Raw genomic sequence first — 13,369 nt, forward strand, 5'->3', positions numbered from 1 at the left:
CTTCAGGAAAAACAAAAATTATGACACTGGAGTTGTTTAAATTAAATTTGTCTTTCTTGTAAAGAGAAATGACATTTAATTACAAAACTTCCTGTGAAAATTGGAAATAACAATAACCTATATTGTTCATTGTTTTAGTTTCCTAAGGTATTTCATAGTCATGAAAACTAAAGAGAATAGAATTGGTAGAATACATTGTCTCTGTTTTTAACATTGAGTCATCAACAATAAAACATTCCCTTGACCTTAGATTATAGTTCACTCCGGCTGTAACACTTATTTTTTTCTACTAATTGATTACTAGATCATTGGTGTTTTTACATTTTGTTTTACTGTGGGATTTTTCTTTAATTTTTGTTTATTCTTTTCTCACACAATACATCCTGACACAGCTTCCTTCCCTCCAAAATATATGGAGCACTTTGTGAATTTGCATGTCATCCTTGTGCAGGGGCCATGCTAATCTCTGTATCGTTCCAATTTTAGTATATGTGCTGCTGAAGTGAGCACAACATATATCTATATTATCCTAAAGTTTCCATCTTATCTTCTTTTATCACTTATTTCATTGATGAGAATTTCTGTTTCTTTGCTGAATCTTTATATCTTTGAAATTGGATTCAACATGTTAGATTAATTTTTTTATTAAATTTTGTAAAAATTCATTTTATGTACCAACCACAGATCCCCTTCTCATGCCTCTTCCCACTCCTCCCACCCCTGCCTAACCTCCCTCCCCACCTTTCATCCCCTCCTCCCAAAGGGTAAGTTCTCCCATGGGGGGACAGCAAAACCTCGTATATTCAATTGAGGCAGGACCAAGCACCCCCCTCCCATGCTTTCCTACCTCAAGTGTAAGCAAGGTGTCCAACCATAGGTAATGGGATTCAGAAAACTAACTCATGCACCAGGGATAAAATCTTTGAATAAGAAATTGAAGAACATATCAGAATATGAAAAGATCGCTCATGCTCATGGATAGATAGAACTAACATAATAAAAATGGTCATCTTACCAAAAGCAATCTACATATTCAATGCAATTCCCATCAAAATCCCAACACAATTCTTCACAGACTTTTAAAGAAAAATACTTGATTTCATAGGGAAAAACAGAAAACCTAGGATATCTAAAACAATCCTTTACATAAAGCAACTTCTGTAGACATCACCATCCCTGACGTCAAGCTCTACTATAGAGCTATAGTAATAAAAACAAGCGCACACCTTTAATCCCAGTACTCGGGAGGCAGAGGTAGGCAGATTTCTGTGAGTATGAGGCCAGCATGGTCTACAGAGCAAGATCCAAGACAGGCACCAAAAGTACACAGAGAAACCCTGTCTTGAAACAACAACAACAAAAAACCCCAAAACCCCCAAACCCAAAAAACCAAAAAACCAAAAACCCCAACAATTTGGTATTGGCATAAAAACTGACATGTAGACCAATGTAATCGAATTGAAGATCCTGACATTAATCCACACACCTATGAACAACTGATTTTTGACAAAGAAGCCAAAACTGTACAATGAAAAAAGAAAGCATCTTCAATAAATGGTGTTGGCATAACTGGATATCAACATGTAGAAGACTGCAAATAAATCCTTACCTATCACCATGCACAAAATTCAAATCCAAGTGGATCAAAGACCTCAGCATAAATACAGCTACACTGAACCTGACAGAGGAGAAAGTAGGAAGTAGCTTTGAACACATTGGCACAGGAGACCATGTCCTAAATATAACACCGGTAGCACAGACACTGAGAGCAACAATTAATGAATGGGACTTCTTGAAACCGAAAAGCTTCTGTAAGGCAAAGGACACAATCAATAAGACAAATCAATAGCCTACAGAATGAGAAAAGATCTTCACCAACCCCACATCTGACAGAAGGATGATCTCCAAAATATATAAAGAACTCAAGAAACCAGACAGCAAAATACCAAACAATCCAATTAAAAAATGGGCTACAGATCTAAACAGAGAATTCTCAACAGAAGAATTCCAAATGGCCTAAAGACATTAAAGCAATGTCAACATCCTTAGTCATCAGGGAAATGCAAATCAAAATGACTCTGAGATACCATCCTACTCCTGACAGAATGGATAAGATAAAAAACACTGAAGACAGCTTATGCTGGAGAGGATGTGGAACAAGGGGAACACTCCTACACTGTTGGAGGGAGTGCAAACTTGTACAGCCACTCTGTAAATCAGTATGGCAACTTCTCAGAAAATTGGGAATCAATCTTCCTCAAGACTCATTGATACCACTCTTATTCATATACCTAAGGGATGCTCAATCATACCACAAGGACATTTGTTCAACTATGTTTATAGCAACATTATTCATAATAGCCAGAACCTGGAAGCAACCTAGATGCCTCTCAACTGAAAAATGGATTAAGAAAATGTGGTACATATACACAATGGAGTATTACTCAGCTGTAAAAAACAATGTTATCATGAAATTTGCAGGCAAATGGATAGAATTAGAAAATCTTGAGTGAGGTAACCCAGACTTAGAATGATAAATATGATATTTACTCACTCATAAGTAGATACTAGATGTAAAGCAAAGGATAACCAGACTACAACCCACAGCTCCAGAGAAGATAGGAAACAAAGAGGACCCTAAGAGGCGTGTACAGATCACCTTGGGAAGGGGAAACAGAGGAGATCTCTACAAGTAAACTGGAGATGGGGGGCACAATAGAGGGGAGGGGATCGGGGATGAGAACACGAGGGAGTGAGATGGTCGAGCTGGGAGAGGGACGGAGTAGGAGAGCAATGAAAGAGATATCTTGATAGAGGGAGACATTACACTAATTTCTTATTGGAATAATTTTGTGATGTTGACTCTTTTGATCCATTAATTCTAATATCTTTTTTCTCAGTATTCTCTATTGATTTTTTTAATTCAACTTAAAAATTTCCTAGTTCTTGATTACTATGCATTTTTTCACTGAAATGCAGATATTTCTGGTCCTTTAAAATTTTTAATTTTTTTTCATGTACTATATTTGACCGTGTTCTTTGCCTTCCTCCAACTCTTCCTTCAGATCCTCCTCACCTAACTACTAACCCATCCTCATGTTTTTTCTCTCTCTCACTCTCTTAAAATATGAAAACCTAAACAAAAAATCAAAAAAGAATATAAAAAGACAAAAATAATGTCAAAACCAAACAAAAGTATACACACACACAAAGGAGGAGTGAGCTTTGTATTGGAGAACCACTCCTGGTAACAGGACCTGTCTTGGAGTGTGGTTGATATGCCCTTGGGGAGAATTAATCTCCCTTTCTCGACAGATATCAGTTGAAAACAGCTTTTTGTTTAGGGGCAGGATTTTGTGTCCAGACATTTCTGGTATTTGTTATGAAACTCTGATACTTTTTTTGTTGCTATTGTTTTTGGTGTTTGTTTGTTTGTTGGTTGGTTGGTTGGTTGGTTGGTTGGTTGGTTTGAGACAGGGTCTCTCTATTCAGTGTTGACTGTCTGGGGAATTTGGCACTGAATCCACAGAGATCCTCCTGCCTCTGCCTCTTGAGTGCTTAGATTAAGGGGATGTGCCACTTCATTTAGCAAATCATTGATTCTTTATTTTTAATGTTTCTACTTTTCTTTTATTCAAAGTAGTTTTTTTTAATACAATATATTCTGACTACTGTTTTCCCACCCCAACTCCTCAGAGATCTTCTCCACTTTCCTTCTCATCCAAATCCAGACTTTTTCTGTCTCTCATTAGAATCAGGCTTCTAAATAACAAAAACAACATCAACAACAATAATAATAAACAAAAACAAGCCAACCAAAAAAAGAATAAAAGAACTAAAAAACACATATAGATGTAGATACACCCACATTCACCCACACAGAAATCCTATAAAAACACAAAACTGGAAGCTATAATATATATCCAAAGGACCTATAAAGACAAAAAGAAAAAAAAAGAAAGAAAGAAACATAAAAAGACAAAAAAAGATGTCATTGATTTTGTTTTATGTTGGCCATCTATTAATAAGAATTGAGCCTGCTCTTAAAAATGGTTTGGATCCCCAGTGGGACTCTGTTGGAGAGAAGTACATTTTACAAATGATTGTCAATTGGAAATAGTTTCTGGGTTAGTGATGTGGACTTGTGTCTACTGCTCTCAGAGCTGGGATACCATGTGGCTCAGACCCATGCAGAGGCTGTGAATGCTGCCACAGTCTTTGTGAATTCCTATGTGTGTAAGTTCTGCTGTGTTTCGAAGACCTTGTTTCCTTGGTGTCCTCAGTCCACTTTGGTTTGTACAATCTCCTTGCCTCTTTTTCTGCAGAGGTCCCTAAACTCTGAAGGAGGGGTTTGAGGAGACATCCCAACTAGGGCTGAGTATTCCAAAGTGTTCCACGCTCTGTATATTGTCTAGTTGTGGGTCTCTGTTTTTGTTTCCATCTACTGCAGGAGGAAGCTTCTCTATTGACAGCTGAGCAAGGCCCTGATCTGTGAGTATAGCAGAATGTTGTTATGGCTAAGTTCCTCTAGGAGAACAGTAGTGTTTGGTTTTCTCCTAGGGCCCTGGCCCATTTGGTCTCAGATTCTTGGCCACCTGAGCAGTACTGGGTATGGGTTCCACCTCATGGAGTTGGCGTGAAATCTTGTTGGGTATTGGTTGGTTACTCCCACCAACTTTGTGCCATCACTGCCCTTGTGTGTCTTGCAGGCAGGTCGTCATTATAGATCAAAGGGTTTGTAGTTGGGTTCGTGTTCACCTTTTTCCTTTGGTAGTGGACAAAGCACCTTCCTGCCCCATGAGCACTAGTCCAAAGGGGTGAAGGCTCTATGTAGGCACCAGATCAACTTCTGGTTCAACGAGCTGTGTAGGCATTGTCTTCATCTGGTTGTGACATCTGGTATTGATTGGCATTGATTGGCAGCGTTGATTTGGCCAATCTGGCTGATCACACAAGTGTCCCTTTTCTCCTTCACTGCTCATATGTGTACATCCCTAAGCTGTGGAGTTGGTCAAAGAGAACTACCTTCCCAGATAGGGGAGGATGGGCCTTGATTCAAGGATATATGAGTAGCTGCACTCCCCTGATAGAACCTCCAATCAAGCTCTCAAAATTCTGACTATTACTTAAACCTACACTTTAGGGGGCCAACTTGATACCACTCTTACATGGACAGCAGGAGAGAGGGATTTTGTTTTCTCACAGACCTCTGTTCATATTTCCTTGTCTGGAGAGTATGGGGGTGGGTAGGAGTGCCTCAGAGCCTTAGAGGTAACGGAAGTACTGACAATGGTCCACTAGCCTCCTTAGATCTAGAGAGGGACATGAGCAGTTCCCAGCTTCTCAGTCAGTCTGGGATAAAGATGATGTTACCACTTTTGCAGTAATGTTTGACATCCACAGATCTATTACTGTATGACTAGAAATGTCTAATTAGACTGCCAATATTTATATTTTCACTAGGAAGAACCGTCTAATTTCCCTAGAGCTTTCTAAAACGTTTGGTGTCTTCTGGACTGCCAAATTCTTATACCCAAAGTCTAGTATACATGTGGTAAAAAAGAAAAGCCAGGTGACTTGTCATTAATTCTTTATATCCTGATGCACTTAGTTGTTTTTCTGTCTTCTATTTCCCAGTTTCTGTGCTTGTTTTTATATAAAAATATCATTTAGCTATACATAGTAAAACTAATAAGAAAAAGTGTATTTTCCCAGTTAATGAAATTTGAACACATAGATTTTACACAAGTAATGTGAAGTGATTCTTGAAAAATAAGGAGATTTACAGAGTCCAGGTGATAGGTCAGCCAGTAAAGTGATGTCTTATAAGCAATGAAGACCATTTTAATTTCTTGACAGAAAAAAAGCCAAATGTGTAGCATACTTAGTTGTAATTCCAGTGTTAGGAAGGTGGACACAGGTGGATCCCTGTAGCCTTCTGGCCAGATAGTCTGGCCTAGTTGGTGACCCCAGATCCTAGGGAGAGATCTTATCTCAGAAAGGTGATGGACAGCACCAGAGGAACGACACCCAGTTGACTTTTGTTCTGCATATGCACTTACATACATGTGCACATGTATGAACACACACACACGTAAGAATGTTGAAATCTCAGTATTAGGCTTCTAGTCAGTTCAAACCAAATAAACTGTATATCTTTTACATCTATTTTCACTCAAAGTTATAAAAGCAATTAAGATGATAATAGCAGTGATCTGACTTTTTTCTAGTCAGAAAGAGAAATGTCTAGATTAGCTTTTCTTGAGGCAATTCTAACCAGTAGAACAGGATTTCATTGGACTTCGCAGCAAGGCAATGCTGTATTTAGGGAGGCTTTCTGATAACTTTTAAAGGTTTTTTTTTTTTTAACAATAAATGATGATATGCCTCTTAACATGTTATAAATGTTAAATCAGCCATCAGCAGTTTTGCTGAAGATCTTCCATCCCTCTCAAAGTAATACTTTGAAAGAAAGCTTGAGTTTCTTTCCTTATATTCTTTAAAAGGTAAATAGTTCCAGCCCTAGAATAGAAACACATAATCCACAGATCCTCTGATGAGCAGCCAAAAGAATGGCTTGGCTGCATGGACTTCAACATTTTTTTGTAGCAAAATCATACACATCCAAATGTAGATTCTGGCAGTTCGGAATGCCATGTCAATGTGAGAGATTCCCAAGGGGCCTCTGGAACGCTCATGGAACACTCCTGGGTTATAGCAGTAAACATGGTAGGCATAGCTTTTCAATAGTCATAACAAAATATGAACTGTAAAATACTTTGTGTACTAAGTAATACAAGTGTAATATAAAACAGGTGACTAATATTGCTTAACTCTTTAAGTATACCATATGTTATAAAATATAGCCAAATTATAATTATTTCCATGAAAAGACAGATAAATTCCAACATCTCAAAACTATATGATCAGGGTCATGAACTCTGAGGCTATATACATGATGTGTATTGCTATATAATTTTTAGTTTATTATATACAATTATAAAATATAAATGAATATTCAAATATTCTCGAAGAGAGCAACATCTTTTTCTATGTGAGTAAACTATGACTCCAAGAAACATGGTACTCCCAGAACCATTTCTAAGAAACACATTATCCTGTGCTGGGCTAAGCATTTGTTTAACCTTATGGGTGTGACTCCAAAGTGTGTTGCTGCAGCTCTAATCCTTCAGTGCACCTTAGACAGCTGCTGTGGTTCACCTACAGTTTACATCTTCTCTAAAGCTGCCCCTAGGGAGACATAATGCAAAATAAGAAGTACTGTTTCAATATTGAATCAGTAACATTAAATTTGTATTATATTGAAAATTTATATAATTAAACAAGTAGTTGAGCCACATAAAAGTGTTAAATACATGACAACAAATATTCTTGAATTTCATCTATGCTGGGCATCTATTCTCAAGATGTATCTCCTGTTTGAGATACTATTAGCTGGAGTCAGTGTTGTTTTAATAAAGCCAGTATTTCTCATTCTCATTGTCATTACAGTGTGTTACTCTATAAGTTTAGAGGGTAAAGGTTAATTATTGCTGTATTCGAAAATATAAACAGTTGTAAAGTACCGTGGATTGAAGAGAATGCTCATTTCTTCCTTATAGAGAAAAAGAGGCCAAGAGTGGCTGATTTTGAAGAGACATTTGCTAATTCTGCCCAACCTGGGGACAGACTTTGGGATTATCAGAATTAGAACAGTCTTTAGGCCTCCAAATACATATTTGGCTAAAGGTTATGTCCATGTAGCCTATCACTGATATGCAAAAAGTAAAACAATTGCAAACTATAATCTTTAAGATTACACTGTTCTCTCACTGTTCTCTCATCCTCACCTTTCTGTTCTCTCATCCTCAGCTTTCTTCACTCAAAGTCTCCTCTAGTCTAATGTTTCACAATCCATGTTTGTGGTGGCACGAAAGTCTGATTCCATCGCTTCACACTGATGGGGTTTACAGGTGGCTCATTCTCAAAAAAAGAAACTCCCCCTCCTTTCTCTTTATATACAGAAAAGGTACAAATGGGCAAGGAGGCTCTGTGGCATCTTTATAACCAGAAAACCCATTGTTTACTGAAAGGTTACATTGCCAAGTGTACACAGGAAGAGAATGTATACTTTGCTTTTATATATTTCTCATCTATGGAACAGTGCACTTTCTGATTTTTTAAAGTTTCCTTCTTCCCTCCCTTTCACTCCCTTCCATCTTCTCCTCTCTCCTTTCCTCCCTCCGTCCTGTCCTTCCTAAAACTGTGATGCCAGCGAGTTTGGTGGGTGCAAAGAAGAAGGGGAAAAGTCAGTAAAAGAAATTCTTCAAAAACTTGTGCTCAAACAGAGCCTAGTTGCTAGGGCGTGAAAGGATGGCTATTTGTAGCTAACACAAAGCTATTCCAAGATGCGCTCAGCCTGGGAGGCAAACAAGCTCTACATTTTTAAGAGGCATGGATTGAATCTTCTAGCATACAAAAATAATCTTTTGACATTTTTGGATTCAGAGATCTTTGTACTTAAAGCTCATGAACTGCTGGGGGGTAGGAGAGGGTAGCAAACTTTCTTAAGTTGAGGACACGAGTCAAAAATAACTCGTATTTATTTGTAGCATTTGTTTATAAAATCTCATTTTCCTATGAATTTTATGGTAAAGTTAGATTAATCAACATAAACTAGAATGCTGGAGAAACAAATGTGTAGTTGTACTTTAACTGACTTTTTCCCTAAACCCAGAGACTTATAATTCCTCTCTTCCTGTTGCTCTACAAATTTGTATAAAGTAAGTGATATTAGATAAATAAGTACAGTTTTGAAATTATTTCTATATGAATTAATTTATTATAGTTAGAGTACTTCCTATTTTGCCACAGGATGAGGAGGAGTAGTTTACATACAGCATCAGGAAGTCTTCAGTAAGTAAAGGAAAATGATCGCACCCCTCGGAACTCTTGACTACATTACTTGAAACTTTTCATTTTCCAAACCTTATTGGTCTAGAACAATATCACTAAACAATTAGATAGATCACCTAATTTAAGAAATTATCTTGTATTAGCATGCCAAGTATCGTCCATGACAGTATTTTTCAAACAGAATTTGTTTTGTTCCTCACGCTCCCGTTCTGGCCTCTTCCTTGTTTTCATGTCACCTGCACCATGTTGCTCTCACTGACTTCCTCGATGCTCATTACCCTCCCTCTCATGGTCTCCTATCTAGTTTCACAGCCTAGACCCATTCTCATATCTTCTTACTTACATACACACACTGAAAAGATTCCTACATGAGAGAAAACGGGTGCCTTTTATCTTCTGATTTGTCTTAATACTCCCATAGGTTTTCCAGAAATTTTCATTTCTTTAAAATAAAAATTCTATTGTGTAGCTCTGTCACATTTTCATTATTCATTTATTCATGGACGTCCAAGCTGGTTCGATTTCCTTGCTCTTGTGAATAAACAGCAGTAAACACAGAATTGCACATATTTTTGTGGTAGGATATAGAGTCCTTTGGACACCTGCCCTGTAATGATAGAGCTGGCCACATGTTAGTTCTATTTTAAATTTTTGAGAAATTTCCATAGTGATTTTTATAGACACTTCACTGGTTTATCCCCAGCAGTGAATGTGGTTTCTGCCACAGCACAACCAACATTTGTTATCATTTGTTTTCTGGAATGGGGTGAGATGCAATCTTGTAAGTAGCTTTTCTTTGTATTTTCCTGGTGGCTAAAGATGTTGATCACTAAAAAATTATTGTCCATTATATTTCTTCCTTTGAAAACTGATGTTCATTTCTTAGCCCATTTACTGAGTGGTAGCTTTTTGATATTTAATCTTTATATATTATAGATATCAGCCCTCTGTCTGAGATATAGCAAAGGTTTCCACCATTCTGTTGCTGTATGTTTATTTTGCTGATAGTTTCATTTGCTGAGCAGAAACTTTTTAATTTTTTGTAGTCTCATTCACTTGTTCTTGAGGCAGTTTCCTGGGCTCTTGGAGTCCTAAAGAATATTCAAATTTAAGAATGGTATTTTGATGTAGTGGTCAAATGTCAACCCAGTGAAAAAATAATGTTCATCTTTCTTCTGTCCCCTAAGTAAGGATATAAGCTATCAAAGAATTGAATATTAAAAAAACAAACAACGCAATTAAAAATGGGGTACAGATCTAAACAGTGTTCTCAAAAAAAAAAAAAAAAACTCAAATGGCTGGGAAACACTTAAAAATGTTCAACATCAAATGCCATCAGGGAAAAGCAAATCAAAACCACTTTGAGATTTCATCTAACACAAGTCATAATGGCCAAGACCAGTGAAACCAATGATTGTTCACGCTTGCAAGAATGTGGGGTAAGGGGAACACTTATTGATTGCTGGTGGATGTGCAAACTGCAAAGCCACTATATGAATCAGTGTAGCAGTTCCTCAAAAGGCCCAAAGAACAACAAGATCCAGCTCTACAACTCTTGAGCATATACCCAAGGTATTCTGCATCCTACTACAGAGGTACTTGCTCAGTCATGTTCATTGTTGCTCTATTCACAATAGCCTGAAATTGGTAATAGCTTAGATGTCCATTAACTGATCAATGGATAATGAAATTGTGGTACATTTATTTATGCAATGAAATATTATTTAGATGGTAACAAAAATAAAATTACATGGATGGAGCAAGAAGCAATCATCCTGAGTGAGGTAACCCAAACCCCAAAGACAAACATTGCTTGTTTTCTCTTATATGTGAATGCCATATTTTAAGCTCTGTGGATTTGTTTTTCATTTAGAATGATTACAAAGGATAGCTAATGGTAGCTAATTAGGGATCAGGGAAGAAAAGGATCTCATACAACAGGAGAACTAGATTACAGTATTATAAAGGGATAAAGGGGAAATTAGAACACAAAGATTAAGTGGTATGGGGGTGGGGAATAGGGTAGAGGAGAAAAAGAGAATAATTGACACTATGGGCCCTTTGAAAACCATGTGGAAATATACTACTATAAAGGCTTTCTAAAATATATACATATATAAAAGGAGATTAAATAAAGCTACCATAAATGGGCGGATAAAACCCAAACTGGATATCATACGATGCCGAATAAAACCCCAAGTACCAGGAATCTATTATATTTTTTTTTGAATCATTGGTGAAATGGCTCCCATAGATTCCCTAAATATTGTAGGCTATACCCAATACTGTTTTCCCATAGCTTTCTTGAATATTACAGGCAGAAAGGCTCTCCTTAGAGTGAGAATCAAGAGCAGTACATGTATTTTATTACTTGGTGGTGATCTTTTTGTGTTGCAAAAAATAAGTCCTTAAAAAGGGAAAAAAATAAATTCTAGTATTTCCTGATTTTTGTTGGTTAGAGTCATGGCCTTAGGTACCCAAGGTTATCTTCAAACTCAGACTCACTTATTTCTTAAGGATGACCTTGAACTCCTGATCTATTTACCTCTAGATCCCAAGCACTAATATTATAGGCTTGTACCATCATACCAGATTTTATGTTGTGCTGGTAAGCATCCTACCAACTGAGCTAAATCCCCAGACGCTAATTTCACTATTTCATACTTCAAAGAGCCATCAAGATAGAGAATGTATTATCTGGACCATTCTCCCTATATATGAATAGCTTTTTAAAATTAGCTAGTCTTTCTAATTGATTAAATTCAGCTCCACATGGGGGATTCCAATAAGTAAGAAGTGTTATGACAAGTGACTCGGTGTGAAAAGATAGGGAGCAGAGCCATATGTTTGTGTTAGAGAATGATTTTTCTTGCAGAGTTAGCTACATAAATTTTATAATCCTGAGGTATATGGAGCAGCTTGAAGATTCTGGGAAACTTTAACTTTATGGATATGGTTTAAAATTGATTACAACTTTGTAAGTCAACGGAATATGTTTATTTAGTAGGCTTCTCTCTACCTCATTGAAAAAATTCAGACATTTATCTCTTGCTGGAATAATTCAAGCCTTTAGCCATTGGCTGTCAGGGTGGGGAAAGCAATTTTCAGAACTGAATCAAAGGTAAGGAATAAAAAGGACATGGAGGAATTCAAAACAGGAAACTCAAATTTAGTAATCTGTTTAGGAAGGAGGAGAAAGGGAATTGAGTTAAAAAAAAAGCCTGAAAATTTTATAAATTTATAAAATGGCACATTTAGTCTTATATTCTGAGCCTTACTAAAAGTGAGGAATAGTGTCAAGTACTTTTTCATTCAGGTATAATGTTGGTCTGGGATGAATCTTCAACTAGTATGTAGTTGGAAGTTTTCCTGTGTCCTGGCTAGCCAGCTGTTGGGAAAAATCTCTCCCAATTGCCTACCCCAAGTAAGCACACAGAGGCTTATATTAATTATAACCACTTGACCATTATCTCAGGCTTATTCCTGACTAGCTCTTACACTTAAATTAACCTATAATTTTTATCTATGTTTAGCCACATGACTTGGTACCTTTTTTTTAGTTTTGTCTTGACATCTTGTTTTTTATGTGTCTGGCTGGTGACTCCTCACTCAGCCCTTCCTCTTTCCAGAATTCTCCTTGTCTCCTCACCCTGCCTATCCTTCCTGCCTGGATACTGGCCAATCAGTGTTTTATTAATCAACCAATCAGAGCAACACATATTCACAACATACAGAGTGATATCCCACAGCAATAGTGCTCAAACAATAGACTCAATTTTGAGAGCACAAAAAGAAAGGGCTGTGAGCCAAGGACTTTTGGATATCAATTATATAGTAGACATTAATCTAGGTATTTCTTTTCTTTTTTAAATTAAAAAAGCATTTATTGCTAGAAATAGAATTAAAATGTAATTTCAGAAGATTTAAGAGATTTCCTTTTTACAAAATGCCATCTTCTTAATTTTCATAGAAATACCTGTTTAATCTGTATCAAAATATTTTTTCTCATCATTTTCTCAGCATATCTTCTTTTTAAATGTTAATTTATTTATTTTATATCCCCATTGCAGTTCCCCCTCCTTCCTCTTCTCCCACTCCCTCCCGTTCAACCACCTCAGTTCTCACTCACTAATGCACTCCTCCTCTGTTTCTGTTTAGGAAAGGGCAGGTCTCCCATGAGTATCAACAAAACATGGCATAGCAAGTTGCTGTAAGACTCAGCATCTATATTTTGTTGATTTTCTTTAAGAACCAACTCTTTGTTTCATTGATTCTTTGTATTGTTCTCCTTGTTTCTATTTTATTCATTTTAGCCCTCAGATTGATTATTTCCTGCCATCTATTCCTCTTGGGTGTGTTTGCTTCTTTTTGTTTGTTCTAGAACTATCAGGTGTGTGGTTAAGTTGCTAGTATAAGATCTCCCCAAATTCTTCATGAAGGTGCTTAGTGCTAT

General features: G+C 36.9%; 1 non-coding gene across 1 annotated transcript; it reads right to left on the reverse strand.

Moving 5' to 3' along the window:
* Positions 1-406: 406 nt before the first annotated feature.
* On the reverse strand, positions 407-510 carry LOC121832505 (U6 spliceosomal RNA). The gene has a single exon (XR_006076148.1). It is a non-coding gene; the product is annotated as a U6 spliceosomal RNA (small nuclear RNA).
* Between the last annotated feature and the right edge of the window lie 12,859 nt (positions 511-13,369).

This window comes from Peromyscus maniculatus, chromosome 9, assembly GCF_049852395.1.
Source record: "Peromyscus maniculatus bairdii isolate BWxNUB_F1_BW_parent chromosome 9, HU_Pman_BW_mat_3.1, whole genome shotgun sequence".
NCBI lineage: Eukaryota > Metazoa > Chordata > Mammalia > Rodentia > Cricetidae > Peromyscus > Peromyscus maniculatus.